The sequence below is a fragment of the Delphinus delphis genome, chromosome 4, assembly GCF_949987515.2.
Source record: "Delphinus delphis chromosome 4, mDelDel1.2, whole genome shotgun sequence".
NCBI lineage: Eukaryota > Metazoa > Chordata > Mammalia > Artiodactyla > Delphinidae > Delphinus > Delphinus delphis.
Window position 1 is genome coordinate 8,384,795 of NC_082686.1, and position 21,574 is coordinate 8,406,368.

The window sequence follows — 21,574 nt, forward strand, 5'->3', positions numbered from 1 at the left end:
CCAAGCTGTCAATTTCTTGTTGATTGTGGTAAATTATTTTGTGGGACTATCTCTGTCTGTCTCCCCTAAATGGGGAAATTTGTGAGTTTAGTGGCGTAACTGTATAGTTTCAGCAAATACCTAATAGTCCAGGTGACTCTAAACACCAAACTTCCCTGCTTTACCTGGAAAAGAACAAATTATACCCTCTATCCGAACCGTTTTAAAAGAGGAGGAATTCTCTTTTGGGTTATTCTCTGTCCCTTGGCAAACTTACTTTTCAGAAGAGACTAGAGCTATGAGTTCTCTGGGTGGGATGTGCTCACTTGGGGGAAGACATATAGAATCTGAGAGCATTTAGGATTTGGATACCTTACAGAATTATTTGAGGACTAGATGAAATTGTATATATGGAAGTTCTGTGTAAATTGTATTATTTAAACCTTAGTCCAGGGACTTCCCTGGTGGCGCAGTGGCTAAGAATCTGCCTGCCAATGCAGGGGACACGGGTTCAATCCCTAGTCCAGGAAGATCCCACATGCCACAAAGCAACTAAGCCCGTGCGCCACAACTACCGAGCCTGCGCTCTGGAGCCCGTGAGCCACAACTACTGAAGCCCGTGCGCCTAGAGCCCGTGCTCTGCAACAGGAGAAGCTACTGCAATGAGAAGGCCATGCACCGCAACAAAGAGTATCCCCCGCTCACCGCAACTAGAGAAAGTCAGCGCGCGGCAACAAAGACCCAACACAGCCACAAACAAACAAAAAACCCCATTAAACACCTTAGTGCAATTATTATTATGTTATTGGTGTTGTTGGGAGATTGAATAAGTTAAAAGTGTATAATGTGCCTAATAATGGCCTGGTGCCTGGTCTAAAACGGCTAAGTAATTTTTTTTTTTTTTTTGGTAAATTTATTTATTTTATTTTACTTATTTTATCTTTGGCTATGTTAGGTCTTCGTTGCTGCGCGTGGGCTTTTCTCTGGTTGCGGCGAGCGGGGGCTACTCTTCGTTGCTGTGCGCAGGCTTCTCATTGCGGTGGCTTCTCTTGTTGTGGAGCACGGGCTCTAGGCGCACAGGTTTCAGTAGTTGTGGCACGTGGGCTCAGTAGCTGTGGCTCGTGGGCTCTAGAGCACAGGCTCAGTAGTTGTGGCACACGGGCTTAGTTGCTCTGCGGCATATGGGATCCTCCCGGACCAGGGCTTGAACCCATGTCCCCTGCATTGGCAGGCGGATTCTTAACCACTGCGCCACCAGCGAAGCCCTGCCCTCTTCTTAATGGGTGTTCTTGGGGATTAATGGTATGACTTTTGTTTGCACCTTCATCTCAGGCCTCAAAGCTCCACATCATTTATCTCTGTTTTATGTGTTAATAGAAGGAGAAGCAACAGCTCTGTTCTGTGATTTATTAAAAAGTATCAAAATAAAGCCAGTCCTCAGAGCTTCAACACTTCAAGAGGACCCATTTATAGACCCCCCCCCCCACCTTGGAGGGATGGGGCAGAGCCTTTAGGATGAGGGTTTCTGGTCCCTAGGGGAGGTGGCTGTCACTCTCCTAGACCTTCTCTCTCCCTCCTTTCCTGAGCGTGGAGGGCTGAGGCTGGACTTGTGAGGGGTGCCTGCCTGCTCTGAGGTCAGGGAGCGAGCTAGACCCAGGCTCGCTCCGGCAGTGCTCCCTGACCTTTCCCGTGAGTTCTTGTCATCATGCTGGTCTTGGGACTTGGGCCTCCTGACTCTTGGACGTCGCAATGGAGAGGAAAGAGTGACCTGCTCTCTTGTTATTGTCCTGTGAGCAGAGGCTTGGAATTCTAGGTTTTCCCATCTCCTTTAGAATGGGCATAACCTGAAATACCTAAGGCTTTGTGTTGTGTGTCTGTGTGTGTTACAATGCACAGTAGATGCTTCATATTTTTGTCCTTCTGGCTCTTTAAACTGCCTGGGGGTGGGAGGATACATTTTCTCCCATTCATTGGTAACCCCCATTCACAAACCATGGGAATGCAAGGCTTGAACAATATTAAAGCAAATATCTATTCTATATACACATACATAAACACGCCACACAGACCCCAAGCCGACCAAGCCCTTTATTATATAAACACTTTGGAAAAGTGTAATTTTGAGCGATGTTCACGTCTCATTGCGGGCCCTCCACTTGGTCTGGTTGATCTTAGGTATCTATCCTGTGGACTGTTTTCCCTCCCAACTTCTTCTCTCTGAATTCTGCTTTACTTTGGGAGCCCAAGGAACTGAGTGCATAAATGAAAGTATGATTGTTGCATATGTATATCCTTCTTTCTTTTTTTTTTTTTTTGCGGTACGTGGGCCTCTCACTGCTGTGGCCTTTCCTGTTGTGGAGCACAGGCTCCGGACGCGCAGGCTCAGCGGCCATGGCTCACGGGCCCAGCCGCTCCGCGGCATGTGGGATCTTCCCGGACCGGGGCACGAACCCGCGTCCCCTGTATCGGCAGGCGGACTCTCAACCACTGCGCCACCAGGGAAGCCCCTGTATATCCTTATTTCTTAATGTTTATGAACTCCTCTTAGAAGACCCTGAATCTGCTGTAGAAGGAAGTGTAAGAATTCAGGGTTTTAGAAGTGTGTTTTCCTGGAATACAAGTGATCTGAAGGATTATTGTGCAAGTGTAAAGATGGCTACTCACCAACTGTGCTGGTCTTTCTGGAGGCAGCTGGGCGAGGCCTCCTCGTCTTTCTGATGCCGAGACATTTCGGAACACCTTCCCGTCATTGTGCTGGTGGCTGAGTATTACAGATACGGATGCCAGGTTGGGAATGGAATGGGATTGTACTTTCTATCCTGAGCCTTCTTAATCGATCTCCTTGCTCCCCATGGAATTAAGTTACACGGAGAGGATCCTGGCATCCCGTCACCTGTTACATACGGCCCGTCTTTAGGTTTCTCACCTGTCTTTTGGATTAGATGCCTGTGCTGGCTGTTCTTTTTCTTTCTTTTTTTTCTCACATCTTTATTGGAGTATAATTACAATGGTGTGTTAGTTTCTGCTGTATAACAAAGTGAATCAGCTATTCCTATACATATATCCCCATATCTCCTCCCTCTTGCGTCTCCCTCCCTCCCACCCTATCCCACCCCTCTAGGTGGTCACAAAGCACCGAGCTGATCTCCCTGTGCTATGAGGCTGCTTCCCACTAGCTATCTATTTTACGTTTGGTAGTGTATATATTGAAATGAGAGATGAAACTCTCATTTCATCCCAGCTTACCCTCCCCCCACCCCGCCACCTCGTGTCCTCAAGTCCATTCTCTACATCTGCGTCTTTATTCCTGTCCTGCCCCTAGGTTCTTCAGAACCATTCTTTTTTAAATTCCATATATATGCGTTAGCATATGGTATTTGTTTTTCTCTTTCTGACTTACTTCATCTGTGTGACAGATTCTAGGTCCATCCACCTCCCTGGCTCTCTGCTTCTTGCTTCCTGTAAAATACTCTGTGCTATTGGGGATCAGAGATCTCTCACCACACGGTGTCGCTGCTGAGCCAGGCTGCCCGGTGAGCATGCAGAACTATATCCTAGAACTATAAAGTGGCTCTTCAGAGATTTGCTTTTTTTTTCCTCTCTACATCAGTTTTGCATAGTATAATTTAGTAATTTTCCATTATATCGGTGGCGCTTTTTCTGGGCCTGTAGAAATTATTTCATAGTCACAGTTAATAATATTCATCTTTCATTAAACATTTACTGTGTACTAGGTACTATTATAGGATAGACTGTGGAAGAACAAAATAAACACACTAGTTATCTAAATAGTTTTACTGCATACCAGCTGTGTTTATACAGTTTGGTGCCTGGAGACTCGCTCTTTATACCAAATAGCACAGAAGATTTATGAGGCATCTGTGTGCTTCCATATTACAGTGATATAAATGGAAAAAAGATAGCATGTGATCCAAGTAGAAAAAACAACATTCACCCAAAGTACAGTCAGCCCTTGGCATTTGCTGGAGGTGTGTTCCTGAGACCTTCGTTGACACCCAGGCACCACAGTAGCATGTGATTTCGCTATAAAATCCAGTCACATGTGACTTCATAAGTGTCACCATGCATGACACCATGGGGAAACAAGGCTCCACTGAGGTTCAGATGCTGGGTGGCCCAGCTGGACTTCTCTGACCGAGGTCTTCCCATTTAATCGAATCTCCCAGGGGCAGGATTGAAATTCAGGCTTCCACAAAATTACGATACGTTGTAAACCATAAAATGCATGAGCACACATACACCACACACATATGTCCATAGAAAAAAGACTGGAAGGAAATACAGTATATATGGGGGATGTATTTCAACAAGCTCTGAATATCTGATTTCCTGTCTATTTCCACTGTGGTCTGGGTTTCCTTTGGTGAGATGCAGGCTCAAGTTTCAGCAAAATGTCAGCAGTCTATGGTGACACATCAGCCTCATTTACGAAAAGGAGATACTAAAACAGTGACAGTATTTTTTTTTCTAAGCTCTTTTACAAATTCATGTTTTTTGTTGTTGTTTTTTTTTGCGGTACGCAGGCCTCTCACTGTTGTGTCCTCTCCTGTTATGGAGCACAGGCTCTGGACGCGCAGGCTCAGCGGCCATGGCTCACGGGCCCAGCCGCTCCGCGGCATGTGGGATCTTCCCGGACTGGGGCACGAACCCGTGTCCCCTGCATCGGCAGGCGGACTCTCAACCACTGCGCCACCAGCGAAGCCCCAAATTTATGTTTTTTTTTTTTTTTTTTTTTTTTTTTTATGAAATGAGCTCTCTGAGCAATGTAACCTCACCCCTGCAGTTTTCTTCTAAGTGTATTCATTTGGGAGCAAACTTCAGTCACGCACAGGAGTCCCGTTTGATGTCAGGAGGCATCACTTTAAACCTTCTGATGCCATGGACAGGTCCATCTGTCTCGTCAAAAGTTGGATGCTGGGCTTCCCTGGTGGCGCAGTGGTTGAGAGTCCGCCTGCCGATGCAGGAGACGCGGGTTCGTGCCCCGGTAAGGGAGGATCCCATATGCCGCGGAGTGGCAAGACCCGTGAGCCATGGCCGCTGAGCCTGCGCATCCGGAGCCTGTGCTCCGCAACGGGAGAGGCCACAACAGTGAGAGGCCCGCATACCGCAAAAAAAAAAAAAAAAAGTTGGATGCTAAGTGCATAACTTACACAAGGAAGTGTATGTAACCTTTGTTGATTTGCCTAACCATAAAATCTTGTTGCTATTTTGTAGCAACAAAATAGCATTAAATCTTGGAGACTTAATAGTGATTTTATTAAATTTTAAAAATTTCTTTGTACTTTCCAAATACTCTGTTATGAACATGTATTAATTTTATAGTGAGCAAAACCAGTTATTAAAAATTAAAAAACAAATTACTGTATGTCATTGGATTTTGAAGGCATCCCATAAATGGTCAAAACTTGAATGTTAAAAGGCAAGGACCCTCGTGTAGATATTGATATTTTATTTAATATTTGACACCTATATTAATTATTTTAAAAGGGTTGGCTTTGTTAGTAAATGGCTTTACTCTGGCTATGACTATTAGGTTTACTTTTGAGCCCTCAGGTCGGCATGTGTGCGTCTCAGGGTCTCAGCTGTCCTTTCGCTCCCGCAGCTGGAAGGTGGCTACTGGTGGTTGTTCCTAATTCTAGCATCCCCACCCCTGCTTGGATGTAGCACTTTCTTGACTATCGAACTATTTTGAACCGTTTGTCAAAGGAGACCATGTATGTATGCTGACATCTCCGGGGTGAGCGCTTTCAAACAGATAACTTCCTTTCCGGAGGTGTGACTAGAGCCAGAGACTCAAGAGCCACTCAGGGGCCCCAGGGTCTGTGGAGCAGGATTGCTGGGCGGCCACTACTCCCTCCCACCATCGGTGGTAACCGTAAGTTAGGAAGGATACACCTTTCCTGCGGGGGACACCGGCGTGTTTGTGAGCGACGCTGATTTTATAGAAAAGCCACAGTTCTTTCCCTGGCAGAACCTAAAGTCCAGTTGGTCCAGAAACTCACCCTCTTGTTTCCGTTTCTCTGGGCTCTGTTGCTATTTTTATCTCAGCCAGGGAAATGGCAGAAAGAAGGAGGCTGGTCACAGGGGTTTGTGCCGAGAGGGGCCCCTGGTGGATTTGGACAGGCTGGGACAGAGCCGAGGCATCCCTCCACCCCACCCACTGCCAGCGGGTCCCTTTCCACGCCCCTGGGGCAGGAGGAGGGGCCGCTGTGCACAGCCCTCTGCTGAGGCCGCCAGCGGGGGGGACTGGGCCTTCCCTCTTATCCTGGGGTATCGCTGCTTGGGTCTGGGGGACACGGGCTTCTTTCTGAAGCAGTAAAGCTGGGATTCTTTTGGGCGTTCCTCACAGCTCATAGCTAGTGGCATGGAGGCGACCTGAGCATCCGAAGCCAGCAGGACATAGGCAGGGAATCCTGCCAGAGGGTGTGTGGTTCCTTTGCCTCGGGGTCAAGATGGAACCATAATAAGAAGTGACAACTGGGTTTGTTATTAAAGAAACTGGGCAGAAATCACCACGTTGTGCGTGTGTGTGATTTTGGTGGTGTGGAACTGTGGGGCGGATCATGTATGCTTAAAAACAAAACCTGGTGCCACATTTCATTTTGAGTCAACCCCAAATTATTTGTTGTGAAACTTTTCCCTCCCTGCCCAAACAGGTTTTTTGTTTGTTTGTTTGTTTCCAGGGAGGATTTTCTTTTTTGAATTTTATTTTATTTTATTTTATATACAGGTTCTTATTAGAAGGCGTGGGGCGGGTGGTGGTGGGATGAACTGGGAGACTGGGACTGACATGTATACACTGATATGTATAAAATAGATAACTAACCAAACAGGTATTGTTGATAAGGATAGTTTTGATATCTGCAAATGTGTCGAAAACTGGATTGTCCCTTCCCCCTAGGGAATTACTTTTTCGATGTTGGTTGCTTTATGAAGAAACTTAGACGAAGTCATACCACATGATACTTACCCTTCCTTCTCTAGCCGACCACTTCATTTAGCAAACATCCAAGCGCCTGCTAAGTGTGAGACCTTGCTGTGGAAGTTTCTGGAAAACAAGAGACGATTTCTCATCTTGCTCACATGCTCTATAGTTAACCAAGGGCCTTCCCAGGTGTCAGGATCTCATCTGAGTCTCAAGTGGTCCTGCCAGTGCGGGGAGGGGAGGGAGGGGGTCCTTGCCCCTCAGAGGAGCAAACTGGATTGTGGAGCAGTGAAGGGTCTCATGTATTTTTCTGAGTCAATTAGACTTCTCCAATTAAGAAAAAAAATCTTTGCTTTCCTTTGTTTTGGCATAGTTATTTGGCACGGAATCTCCCCTCCCTCCACCTTTAATCCTCGTTCTGAATCTTGAATGTACAGCGAGGCAGAAACTTCTAGTGTTCCTCTAGAATACAGCTTAAAACATAGTTTTTAGAGATCCAAATGAGAGAGAAACCCAGAATTCCAGGTGTGCCCTGAATAGCTTTTTTTTTTTTTTTTTTTTTAGCCCAGGAAGAGGGAATATTTACTTTCTTTCTTACTTACATACAGCCATCAGTATTTTTGTGTGTGGGGTGTAGGCTCTGATCCAGTTTTTGTTTTTCAAGTAACAGAGTCTTTTTCTTTAGCAAGAATATGAGGAAGTAACTGACATCGTCATTTATTAAAATATACAGATTTTCCAAACGTATGCCCTTTCTCCTCTTGGCAGTTCCCACCCACCACTCAATAAAATCATCTTTCAAAGGTCATTGTTTGTTATTTTCTTCTTTTAAACACACTATTCAGAGAAAAAAAATCACTGGGGATTCACATTATTCAAAACAATATATGAGAAAGTCTGTCTGGTTGTATTTCCCAGTAGGAAGGGCTGGGGCATTATTAAATGATTTGTTATTGTTTTCTTCTTGGTAGACACCAAAAGATGAGACAGAAAAATCAAAGTTAAGTAAAAGCAATCAAGTTTTTTTTTTATGGCAGTATTTACTTTATTTCAGTGGTCTAGAACAAAACCTACACTATCTCCAAGGTATGCCTATATATTAAATGTGTACAATTTTCTGTATGTCAATTATACCTCTGTAGAGCTAAAAAAAAAAAGTCAATAAAAGAATTGAAAGAGAAGAAAAATAGAGGTTAACAGACTGTGTCTCTATAGAAATGAGTATCTCTTCCTATACCTCCACACTGTTAAACAAATATTTATAGAATAGGATAGGCACTATGGTAAGGGCTGAGAGAGTGACATGGACATATATACACTACCAAATGTAAAATAGATAGCTAGTGGGAAGTAGCCGCATAGCACAGGGAGATCAGCTATGTGGTTTGTGACCACCTAGAGGGGTGGGATAGGGAGGGCAGGAGGGAGGGAGATGCAAGAGGGAAGAGACATGGGAACATATGTATATGTATAACTGATTCACTTTGTTATAAAGCAGAAACTAACACACCATTGTAAAGCAATTAGACTCTAATAAAGATGTTAAAAAGAAGATACTTTGGACTTAGCCTCGGTTTAGCCATTGGCATGACATGGCTGTTCTCCACAGACCTCATTATCCTTCTAATAGCATCAGCCTCAGTATGCACGAGTTAGTCATCTGTGGATTCAACCAACCATGGATGATTCAGAACTGACAGGTACAGCTACTGGATTACACCATTTTATATAAGGGACTTGAGTATACATAGATTTTAGTATCCTGGGGGGTCCTGGAACTGAGCCCCCATGGATACCGAGAGATGACTGTAGTTTTCTAAAGGATTCCATTAAGCCATAAATTCTTTCTTAACAAAAACCAGGGTGTTCCTGAGTTAAGGCTTTACCTCTTCTTTTCCTCATACTTCAACACCGGCTTGAGTGTACTTTGTGAGGCTTTCCATGTATCGTGTCTCATAAGCCCAATCACTGCCATCTTTATGAGTCTATCAAATTTTGTTCATTCTAATAGAGCATTACGGATCATCAGACCAGATGTTTACTGATCTGTCTCTCTAATAGACTGTCTGAGCAATTCTTGTTGGGAGAAAATGGTTCCTTCAGTCCTGAATAGATTTTGACTTGTGGCTGACGCAGTGTCGGGGGCAGCTGTTTTACAATACGGCACCAGCTAAAGAGCAGATGGCAGATTAAAGCAAACATTTAAAAGCTTTTATAGCTATGAAGGCTTTTAAGGGTCTTTCATATACCTCTTTCTCTCCTTTCTTTCTTCCTTTGCCCGTCACCTAAACTAGAAATTTTTGCTTCATTTTAACCGACTTCCTGTTATCAAACATAATACCTATGGCAAAGGTGACATGATGAGTTTGATGTTGAAATGCAAAAGAAATAGTACTTGGGATGTTTTCCTTTGCTGCCTTCATTTTATTCTGTTTTTTTTTTTTTTTTTTTTGTGGGTGGGGAGAGGCTTTTCAGCTACTGTACGTGCTGTATTTTTACTTGAATCTTGGTTGCACAAGAAAGTTTCAAAGTGGCTCTGCGGTGAATGCTTCTGGCTACAATCAAGGCAAAGACTGATTGTGCACTGGGGGAAATGCAGACAGATACAAATTTGGTTGCTCTCTGCTTTTAATTGGCGTTGTCCCGGTTTGGGTTTTCTCTGTGCTGCAGCTCTTGCTGACTGACCTGGGGAAGGGGTAGCGCCTTGGAGGGAGCATCTTCTCTGCAGTTTCCTTCTGGGGATAGGAAGTACCCTGTTGAGAGAGGGTGGTTTTATTTCCTCAGACTATTTATATCCACTGCTTATGCAGTCACAGATTTGTGGATGGGAAACAGGCTCTTTTGGAATAAAAAATCCTCCCAGACCAAATGCTTTTTGTCTTCTATACCAGCTCCCTAATGGCTGCCATGTGTGAGGGGGTATGGATTATGGCGTTACCTCCTGGGGAAGTCGATTGAAGCTGTCTCTAGGAAGGCTTGCAACATTCTTTAGAACAGACTTTGGTCTCCCAGGTCTAAAAAATACATCCCAGGGAATAAGCCCACACTGGTACCGGGTTTGGGGGCACAGTCAAAAAGGCCCCTTGTGATCCGGTTCTGAGCCAAGGCCGGGATGAAATGGGCACGGCGGCAAGGCGGCCCGTGGTCACAGCAGAGCCATCGGTTTGTGGCTCTCCCAGCTGCTGAGCTGGCAGTCAGCGCAGGAATGTGGGGTTCTGAGGCCTGAATCCTGTTTGATAAATGTTCTAGTTCAGTTTTCTGGGATGTGAATTATAGCCGGGGAACTCGTTTTGTTTCCGTTCATGCTAATAATCTGAGAGTGTTGCTCCGAGGGTTGTGCGGAAAACGTTTGAGAAAATGTTTATAGTATTTCAGGATTGCAAAACTGACATGCAGTTTGTGGACCCAAATGGTGTTTAATCCTCCGTTTCCCCTGCCCGAGCGGGAAGGGTTCAGCGTCGCGGTGTTCCTGTGTCGGATCTCAGCAGGGAGGCCGGGTCAGTACAGGGCGACCTTTCTTTGGCCAAGCTGGCAACAGGAAAGCTCGGCCAAGGTTAGTCTGTCTGTCCATCAGTCACTTTCTCTTGGCGATAAGGAGGGAATGCTGATCGCTTACTTGGTTGTGGTCCTGTTTCGGCCCCTCAGTGGCTGCTTGTGAGTAGCTGCCTCTTTCCAGGCACTGCTGTGTCACCCACAGCTTTCTAGGTCTTGTATGTTGCTAAGACTTTCAGTTCTGCACGATCACTCTGCTTGCTTTGTATTTTTCTTTCCTAAAGCGTTTTCAGGCTTTGTTTTATTAATACTATATTTAATAATATAATCATTGGAAGAAACACTGGCAGGTAGACTATAATTTTGTTCTTATTAATTGTTGGAGATACTGTCCCTCATAGAGAATTCTAGAGATCAAACCCCATTAGATCAATTGAGGAACATGGCTTTAAATGAAAATAATTTAGTCATTAGAATATTCATGTTAACTGACTTTCTAGTGGCATTCAAGTCTTTACAATTTTAAGCATAATGAATTACTTTCACTTAAACTTTAAGAGAAAACGCTTTAAGATTGCTGAATTAGGACCTTTCTTGACGGAGCGGTGTTTTCCCCATTTACCCCCGAGGTTGAGAGAAGACTTAGGTTATAATACATAGACATTTCTGCTAAAAATGAAATGTTCTTTCCCATTGACACATGGAGATTTACAACATCATTTTGTTGCGTCTCCTGTGTGTATGTCCAAGCGTGGAGAGGTAGGGGTGATGGGCAAAGAGAAGGATTGTGTTAGTCAGCTCCTGCACCTCCAAGATTTAAATTCGGATTCCCAATAGAATCTCTTTCAAAGGAGGAGTGCCATCCACCATCACCAGTCAGCAGGATCGCCCGGTTCTGAATGGACACGTTGCCAAGCCATTAGTCAGGATCACTTACCACGAGTCTTTCCTGAGCCCTGAACTGTAAAAACTGTTAGTTTAAATCTACTCGACTTCTGCAGGCAAAGTAAAAGTTTGAAAAATTAAAATTAAAAGTGAATTTTCTTCTAAGAATACTTGTAAAGGTTTGCTTTTCTTTGCCATAGGAAAGTGTTTGACAATTTGTTTTCTGGTCTTTGAGGAAAAAATGAATCCTACATACAGCAGTTACTAGGGAGTAACGGAACGGTAGCACCACTAATGCCCCTTCCTGTTTTTAATCTCAGTAAATAAGGAAATACATCTTTTTTTTTTTTTTTTTTTTTTTGTGGTAAGCGGGCCTCTCACTGTCGTGGCCTCTCCCGTTGCGGAGCACAGGCTCCGGACGCGCAGGCTCAGCGGCCATGGCTCACGGGCGCAGCCGCTCCGCGGCATGTGGGATCCTCCCAGACCAGGGCACGAACCCGTGTCCCCTGCATCGGCAGGCGGACTCGCAACCACTGCGCCACTAAGGAAGCCCGGAAATACATCTTTTAAAAGAAAACATCAAATTGTGGTTTCATACATTTAAAAATGATGGTTCATTTTTGTGGAGGTGGGGGGGTGGTGAGTGGGGAATGTCCAGGCTCTCTCTGCCCAGAATTGCCTAGATTATTACTCTAGATTGTTGCCTTCCAGAGACAACTTTGAGATATGCGATGATTTAAGTTTTTCTGTGGCTTTTCAGCCCGTAAAATGCTTTAAATGTCAAAGGTCCGTACTTTCGAAGAGTCTCCTCTTTGTATTTTCCCTTCTTGGTGATGGGATTAGGTCTGGTGTCTCAGACTGGCCAAGTGAGTTTGTCACAGAAGATGGCTTTTTAAAGGACACCGAATTCTCATTACCAAACCCCCTCTATTCTGTCTGGGGAGGGTAGATGAAATGACCTTTCACATCCTTTCTGGGGCTCTGTAGTATTTATGCTGGTCCCAGCGAAGCAATTGGATATGAAAAAAAATTGTTTTTTTAAAACTTTTAAAGCAGTTCCTTTGAATGCATTCTTTTGTAAGAATTTGTGATTATTACCATTTCATCTTTATACTAGAACAATCTGAAGTCATTGATAGATACTTTTTCATAGTTAATTTAAGCACAGTGAAAGAATGTTTTGCCTTCTGCTTTATTTTATGTATTTGAGACTCTCAAATTAATTTTCCTGTTAGTTTAAGAACTAACAATGCAATATATAGGAGCCTCAAATTTACAAACAAGTTGTGTTTTCAAAGTCTGTGTGCTAAATTGGCTGTTTTCAAAATATGGTCCCCGTTATTTATGTCAGTTGGGTTTTCTTACTAGTTCATATATGTCCTTATACTCCATAATGCAGTTAAACTGTGGAATGCCATCTAGTGGTACCGTTTTGGTCAGATTCTGGCTTGGTGGGTCATGAACTCAGTGGGGACACACTAAACATCTCTTTCTATTTCTCTAGTGTCAACTCAGAATGAATTTAACAGCTTTATTTCAGGCATTGCTCGAAAGCAGCCATGCTGGAGACTTAGTAATACCGTGGTGTATGTATGCCCTTATGGAGAATTAATGAATTTGTACTGGTAGATTAATACTTTCCTTATATTTAAGAAAACATTTTTTTCTTTCGTAGCAACTGTTGAACCGTGCATACAAGTAAAAGAAAATATTTTGTAGAAAAATTCAAATATACAAAAGTAAACAAAATAATGTAATGAACCCCATATGAATTCATCAGTCTGCTTCACAGTTTTCCATTCTGGTCAATCTCATTTTATCTGTTCCTACCCATGCCTCCTCCTGTATTATTCTGAAGCAAATCCCAGATCAGATCTCTCATCTGTAAATATTTCAGTATGTATCTCTGAGATAAGAACTCTGTTTAAAAATATAAGCAGTGGGATTTCACTGTCACACCTAAAATAAAACAATTTCCTTCATATAATCTCTTAGTCAGTGTTCCAGTTACTAAACAGACATTTAAAGATGTGTTATATTATCCATGCATTGTGTATAAGCCTGTTGGTTCTTTTAAAAAACAAATGCAAGAAGGAAGCAACTAGACATAAACTGTTGTAACTTTTTGGGGGAAGTGATCTGAAAGTTGATTTCTGTATGTTTTGAAGGCCATATTTTAGCTCCTGTTCCGAAAATAGTGGCAAATAACCATTCGTAATAACATGCAAAACAGCCCTTATGAGATACGAGTTTGCTGCCCTTTCAGGACTAAACCTGAGTTTCTTGCCCTGTCTTTTCTGTGACGTCCCGGGTTTCTTTAGCAGGGACGGTATTGATTTTTGCTCGTATGCTTTCGGTTCGGGTTGATGTTTAGCCTTTGACCCAGCCACTTTCTTACAATAAACAGTTTGTTGATGAGAGCAGCTGCCCAGCAGATTGTTTCCAGATTGTTCTCTCCTGGCTGAGGACGGAGTGCACCTTACGAAAAAGTCGGCTTGAAGCTTGCGGCTTCTACTTCCTATGGCTGTCTGCCTTTGAAGCCAACTGTCAGCCTCTGAACATTCTTCTATTTATAGCCAGTGAAGTGGTGTGAATCTGTGGCACTGGAAATGAGGCTTCACTTACTATCTTGACTATTTTATTCCCTGAATGAATATAGCAGCCTCTTCTAGAAGTTTCTGCCATATGAGCAATTCCTGATATTACAGTAGGAATTCCCAGCGTTGGGTATGTGGAAATGAGTGTACTGGGTGCTGCTGTGTAGGGAAGTAGACAGGACATGCTTTATGTTGTGTAGGAATCCATGCTCCTGGAATATTTAAAGATTTCCTACATAATTAAGGAGTGAGGTAACTTTCAAACCAAGGTAAGTATTATCTGCTTCATGTTATTATCTTGGCCTTTTAAAATAAAATTTCATATTTATCCTCCTTTCAAAAGACTACTTCTTTTTGTTGTTGTTGTTATTCTTTTTTTTTTTAAGATGTTGGGGGTAGGAATTTATTTATTTATTTATTTTTTGCTGTGTTGGGTCTTCGTTTCTGTGCGAGGGTTTTCTCTAGTTGCGGCAAGCGGGGGCCACTCTTCATCGTGGTGCGCGGGCCTCCCACCATCTCGGCCTCTCTTGTTGCAGAGCACAGGCTCCAGACGTGCAGGCTCAGTAATTGTGGCTCACGGGCCTAGTTGCTCTGCAGCATGTGGGATCCTCCCAGACCAGGGCTCGAACCCGTGTCCCCTGCACTAGCAGGCAGACTCTCAACCACTGCGCCACCAGGGAAGCCCTGTTGTTGTTATTCTTAATGCAAGTGACTGGTACCCTAAGGATTTGGCAATTCATGTGACTCAAAGGCGTACCTTAGTTTGGATTTTTGCTGCTTCCCTAATCACCGTCCAGTTGTTACCCAGAATGGCCTGTCTGCTTGCAGCAACCTTCATTAAGGCAAGGTCGGAACTTTCCGCATCAGAGCCAACACTTTTTACTCAACTGGCCACCAGGGGCTGCTGTCAGAATGGTGTGGCTGAGCTCACCTCCCTAGAGGCAAGTTTACTTTTTCTACAACCAGTAAATTTTGTTAAGCTACCAATCCTGGTTTCAAAACTCAGGTCTCACTACACAGCCTCCAGTTACCAAGCCTGCTTATGGCTGTATCCCTTCCAGCCAGCTATTACGTAGAACCTGGACCCGATTCAAGACCTAAGATTAAGATTTGTGTGTTTTTCATTCAGTGCCAATAAGCTGTTATTAATACACTGATTCCACGTATACTGAAAAACTCCATGAAACGCACTGGGGTTTGTGCTCAGGGAAGAATGTCCTGCGTTTGGACTGTTCGAGATCGGGGCCTCTGGAGGCATGGCCTGTGACAATTAAAATCAGGTTTTTGAGGGTGGTGTTCTTGCCTGAAATGACCTTCGTTACCCTAGTGCAGGCAGCATGAAGGGTTGTGCTGATTCAACTAAGATGTGAATGCTAGAAGGTATTCTTGGTAGTAGTCATTTGGTTTTTCTTTTCTTTTTTTTAAACAAAGGCTGCATCTTTGATGATTCCAGGATTAACAGCAGAACAAAAATATCCAGTGAATGTTGGAGCTGGCAGAGGCCTTAGAGAGCTTCTGGAGCAAATCCCTTCGTTTCTCCTCAACTTTTTATTAAAAAAAATTAACACCTAAGCAAGGGTGAAAGAATAGCACACAACCCCCATGTAGCCTTCACCTGGATTCACCACTGGTTAACGTTTTACCACAATTTGATAAAGAGGGTTTGTTTTTTTCAAAAGATGTGTATGCTACTGTCTTCAAGTAAAACGCAAAGCACAGAACTTATTGTAAGTTATTTATGAGAGTATGAGTCTTCCACATTTTTGTTTCTAGGAGTTGGCAAGAGAGTGGCACTAGTTTCCACTTGGCCCTGGGCTCGTTTTCTTTATTTGAAGTAAAACCAGTAGCCTACTGGTTTGTAATGGTTCTGGATAGCTGGTTGTCACCCTACTGGGCTGTGGGCACATTCCATCTTCACATGGGCCAGCATGTACAAAATTCTTAGAATATATCTTAAAAGTCCTAAATTTTAGAACATAAAACATCTTAGAGCCACATGCTATGAGGACAACTAGTTGATCTTTTATGCCCAACAAAGGAATTCTACCAACCCTGATCTAGGAAAATTCCACTGATGACCATGTTATGTATATAGGATTTACAATTTTTCTTTCAGTTTTCCAACCCAAGTATTGTGACTTGGAACCTTAGATCTGACTGATTACTTTTATATTAAGGTTAAAAAAAAATTTTTTTTTTTAGGGTTTCCCTGGTGGCGCGGTGGTTGGGAGTCTGCCTGCCGATGCCGGGGACACGGGTTCGTGCCCCGGTCCGGGAGGATCCCACATGCCGCGGAGCAGCTGGGCCCGTGGGCCATGGCCGCTGGGCCTGCGCGTCCGGAGCCTGTGCTCCACAGCGGGAGAGGCCACAACAGTGAGAGGCTCGCATACTGCAAAAAAAAAATAATAATTTTTTTTTTTTGTAAAATAGTGTACAAATGCTGTTGTATTATGTGAATATCTGCCTACCCCATTAAACTGTAATACAAGATCATCTGAAGGCAAGGAACATATGTTGTTAATACTTGTATCCCTTTTCCAGTATTTTGCCTATAGTAGGCGTTTAGTAAGTGTGTTTTGTTCGAAAACTTAAAAACATTTTGGCATTTCCCACTCAAGTATTGTGAAACGCTTCCTCCATTCCTCTGTCTGGGAGACCCGAGGGGCCTCAGGGGACAGGCCAGTAGTAAACAGCCCACGGGGCTTCGACTGGCTGCCCAGTCCAATCTAGCTGTCACCCTTTATCTAGCTGTCACCCTTTATAACGGGGTTTCGTAAACATCATGTTAGACATTTTAAAAGAATCAGCTGTTGATGTACCCGAAGAAAAGTGACAAGATGGAGCTTCATAAAGAAGTTGGAATAGTTTTGCAGAGCTGCCCTCTCCTTGTAGGACAGGTCAAGGGGACACCGTCGCTGCTCTAGACTATTGGAAAGCTTTCTGCCTTCCCTGAATCCTCGTACTGGCCACCTCTCTCTTTGCAGGTAACATGTATATCTTAATTTTGGAATCCTAGAGATGAGGTTACAGTTTTAACTGAGCATTTTAGCATTTGGGATGAAGCACCGAATCTTGAATGTTAAAGCTGAAAGGGGGATTTGCAGTTTTCTCGGATTTTATTTATTTATTTTTTAATTTAATTAATTTATTTTTGGCTGCGTTGGGTCTTTGTTGCTTTGCGCGGGCGTTTTCTAGTTGTGGCGAGCAGGGGCTACTCTTCCTTGCAGTGCACGGGCTTCTCATTGCAATGGCTTCTATTGTTGTGGAGCACGGGCTGTAGGCGCACGGGCTTCAGTAGTTGTGGCTCGTGGGTTCTAGAGCGCAGGCTCTGTAGTTGTGGTGCCCGGGCTTAGCTGCTCCGCGGCACGTGGGATCTTCCTGGACCTGGGCTTGAACCCTTGTGCCCTGCATTGGCAGGCGGATTCTTAACCACTGCGCCACCAGGGAAGTCCCAGTTTTCTCTTTTTTAAAAATGAGGAACTGGTAGGGCCTCCCCGCTAGTTGGGAGCAGAGCTGTTGACCAGATTCTGTGCTGGCGTCTCCTGCTCCCACGCTCCAGAGAGGCCAAGGCCAAGCTGCGGATGACACAGGTACTTAGTTTAGGATGAGTGGGGCCTTCTGAAAACAAAAAGCTGAGCGCTCCAAGCCTGCTGCTGGCTCAGCATGGCGGACGGTCACATCTGTGCGTGCGTATGCGTGCTTGCGTGCGTGCGTGTGCGTGCGTGCCTGCGTGAGTGTGCGCCAGTCAGGACGTGCCCCCTCAGGGCGAGGCGCACCGGGCTGCCCCGCAAGCGCTCCCACTGGAGCGCCGCGCTCACCGCCCAGAGCTTTCTTGGTTTCGCAGCCTACGCTCCTCGCTCCGGCAGGAAACTGTTTGTGTTGGCCTCCGACAAATGGCGGGCGTTTTACACGGGCGGGCTTAATGAAGGCCCTGGAGACTTCTACGGATGTTGAACCCAAACCCACAGGCCCCGTCAGTGTAAGTTAGCGCCTCTCGAGTAGGAGCTGTGGTTGAGCTCCGACCCGGAATGCCTCCCTTTCTTTTAGAGCCGGCCATGGCTCTACTTTTGGTCTCCGCCCTTGCAGAATAGATTTCATCTCTAAAATGAGCCCATTTGGCCCAGCGGATTACCTCTGTTTTAGGGGTCCACCCCAGCCTTTTGTGGTCTTCGCTAGTTAGCAGGTAACAAAAAATGCAGTAAATCGTGGCTTTTCAAAGCCGGAGCCTGAGGGAAACCTTTACATAATAAAAGGAATACAGTTTAACAGACATTTATTGAGTGCCTGTTGTGTCCCAGGCATTGGGGACTGGAAATGACTGACAAGTTCAGCTGGGGGGGTGGGGTGGGCGGGGATCCTCCCATTCCTGGGGTTTAGATATCGGATGCCTTTTGTCATAAATCCTTTGGAGTTGCGGAGTTACCATTCCAAGTTTGGTCTGATCACTGTGAAAGATCAGGATGTGTGGAAGTTCATCTTGTTGCTGGGCATAGGTTGTGCCCCAGGGCAGAGATGTGACAGGCAGTCACATCAGAGCGGGACCCCCCCTTCCCCTTGTGTCCTCTCTGAGCAGTTGTGTCGGGCACTGTCCACTTTACCCTGTGCCCTTATTCTCTGCCGCTTCCCAGGCTCTGGTTACGCTGGCAGGAGGTGAGAGAGGTGGACGAATTTCCTCTCCGCCCTCTCTGCTTACACCCGCTGTGGGTAGCTCTGTCCTCTTGCTCCTCCAGGCTTGTTGCTGGTCCAGGTGCTTCCCCATCCCTGCTCATTAATTCTCTTAACTCTGCTCACAGTTCCTTAAGTAGCCCTTCCGTTGAAGTCTTTTTTTTTTTTTTTTTTTTTTTGCTGCGGTACGCGGGCCTCTCACTGCTGCGGCCTCTCCCGCTGCGGAGCACAGGCTCCGGACGCGCAAGCTCAGCGGCCAGGGCTCACGGGCCCAGCCGCTCCGCGGCATGCGGGATTCTCCCGGACCGGGGCACGAACCCGTGTCCCCTGCATCGGCAGGCGGACTCTCAACCACTGCGCCACCAGGGAAGCTCCCATTGAAGTCTTGAATATGCCATCTCTTTCTGGCTGAAACCGGAGAGAGGTGAACGGTAACTCACTTAAAATGATAAAAATTCACTTATTTGTGAAAAATGTCTTCGTCTGGGTTTGCCTAAGTAGAACACAGTTGACGGTAGTAGACCCAAGCTTCAGATTTAAGTTTCTCTTACCAAAGTTGAGAAACTTTGCCCACTACCTCTCTTTCTGCACCCCCACCCCAGCTCCAAGCCGCGTGGATCTATTTTTATCACTATTTCATAGTTGCGTATTATATATTGAGTTTATATCTTTCTTTGTGTTGCCTTAGGCATTTTGATAACAGTAAACAGGCTTTTCCTCTGTTGCTGCATTTTGGGTTAGCTTCTCTTGCTGAGGACCATGGGATAGGAATTAGAGCAAGGATTTGGGACCCAGACAGATTTGGGTTCGTGGGTTCAAATTCCAGCTCTGCAACTTACTGTCTGTGTGGTTTGGGCATCATTAACGCTGTCTTGTTCCGTTTCTTCTTCTGTAGATGGTGATGATAGTTCTGTGGAATTGCTGTGTGAGGGATGGGGTCCCGGTCTAAAGCACGAGTGTTCCACATGGAGTGAATGTGCAATAAATGGTAGCTTTCATACCGTGGATGTAGCCTAGTGCCTGATGGAAACAACTTAAAATCATTTAAAAAGAGACATTGCCAGCTATTTGTCCGTCTAGGTGGAAAGTCACTTGGGAAAAGTCTTGTTGTGAGAAGTCACCTTAGTAGCTTCCCTTGGTGATTCGCAGGTAAGTCAGGGAGGTATCCTGGGAAAAGCGTAGTCAGGCCCCCTGGTTAATGTGCCGGCTGCCCCTCCACTTCCTCTATGTATGCAGGGTGATTCGGCAGGGGGCTAGTGGACTGATTGCAGAGAGAGCAGGGAGCCTCTGGGGAGAAAACAGCTTGAGATTTTGAGCCCCCTCTCTTTTTTTAAAGTGAAATTAATTTCATTCACAGTGTTGTGCAACCACACCACTATCTATTTCCAAAACTTTTTCATCACCCCAAACAGAAACTCTATACCCGTTAATCAATAACTTCTCATTCGCTCTCTCATCAGCTCCTGGCAACCTCTATTCTACTTTCTGTTTCTGTGAATTTACTTATTCTAGATATTTCACGTAAGTGGAATCATACAATATTTGTCCTTTTGAGTCTGGCTTCTTTCACTTGGCATAATGTTTTCAAGGTTCATTTTTGTCATAGCATCTTTCAGAGCTTTATTTATTTTTATGCTTGAATAATATTCCATTGTGTATATATACCACATTTTGTTTAACCATTCATCTGTCCGTTCATCTGTCGCCTGACATGGGTTATTTCCAGCTCTTGGCTATTGTGAACAGTGTTGTTCTGAACATTGGTGTTCAAGTATCTGTTCCTGTTTTCAGCTCTTCTGGGTATATACCAGGGAATCGCTGGGTTATATGTTAATTCACTTTTTTGAGGAACTGCCAAATTGAACCCCTTGTATTTTTTTTTTTTTTTTTTTTTTTTTTTTGCGGTACGCGGGCCTCTCACTGTTGTGGCCTCTCCCGTTGCGGAGCACAGGCTCCGGACGCGCAGGCTCAGCGGCCATGGCTCACGGGCCCAGCCGCTCCGCGGCATGTGGGATCTTCCCGGACCTGGGCACGAACCCGTGTCCCCCGCATCGGCAGGCAGACTCTCAACCACTGCGCCACCAGGGAAGCCCGAACCTCTTGTATTTTTGAGAGTCAGCATCACCAGACTCACTCTGATGAATTAATACGGACCTAACTGGAAAGAAGCATCATCAAGGGCCCCATGGGAGATCTTGCTTGGTGCCAGACTTGATATGGGGGGCCAGCGTGGGTGGTCTCAATGCCAGATGCCTAGGAGCAGAGAGGTGGTACACAAGAGTCCAGCTGGAGAGTCTGTCCCCATATAGTGAGGGTAGTGCTTCTTGGCCCAGCCGGTTATTGCCATGTGGGAAGGAGTTTCTGTTTCTTCAAAAGATGTGAAATATCCTGATTTTTAAGTGTTAGCAACTAGTTCAAAATGGGTGGGCCAAGGAGAACATTTCTCTGGGTTCATTTTGGCCCTTGGGTGTCTGTTGGTGGCAGTTGACCTGGATATTTGCGGGGATGGACTGCTTTTAGCAGTGTGTCGTCACTGAACCTAGAAGCCCCTCTAGGTCCGTTCATTCCGGGGTGAGAGTGCTTGGGATCAGTGGCTGAGCATATCTGGGGAAGCAGGAGGGCAGGGGCCTTGGGAATCCAGGCTGGGGTGCAGTACCATCCAAGGAGGAATCTGGACAAGTTAGGCAAGGGTTGATCAGATTGCAGTGGGTCCATTGGAACTGAGACAGAAGTGTCTGCATGGGGAACCAATCAGAACACACTCATCTCAGACCCTGCCTGAGGCTCTGCTCTGCTTGGTTCTGGTGCTCAGAATAAAAGTTCACCCTGAAGGCTGCCGCATGAACAATCCCAGCCTTAAATGAGGTCAGGACCAAAAACAGTCCCACTCTTTCAGGAGTGTCATCTTTTGATTGTAAAGATCTGCTGTGCTATGTGCCTTCATCACTTCCTTGAAGACACTGAGTGAATGTGAAATTGGTTGTGAATATTTTGTTTGTAAAATACCAGT

General features: G+C 45.0%; 1 protein-coding gene across 1 annotated transcript in view; it reads left to right on the top strand.

The window, feature by feature from the left end:
- HLCS (holocarboxylase synthetase) overlaps positions 1-21,574 on the top strand; it is a 198,326-nt gene that overhangs the window by 27,770 nt on the left and 148,982 nt on the right. The window lies entirely within an intron of this gene.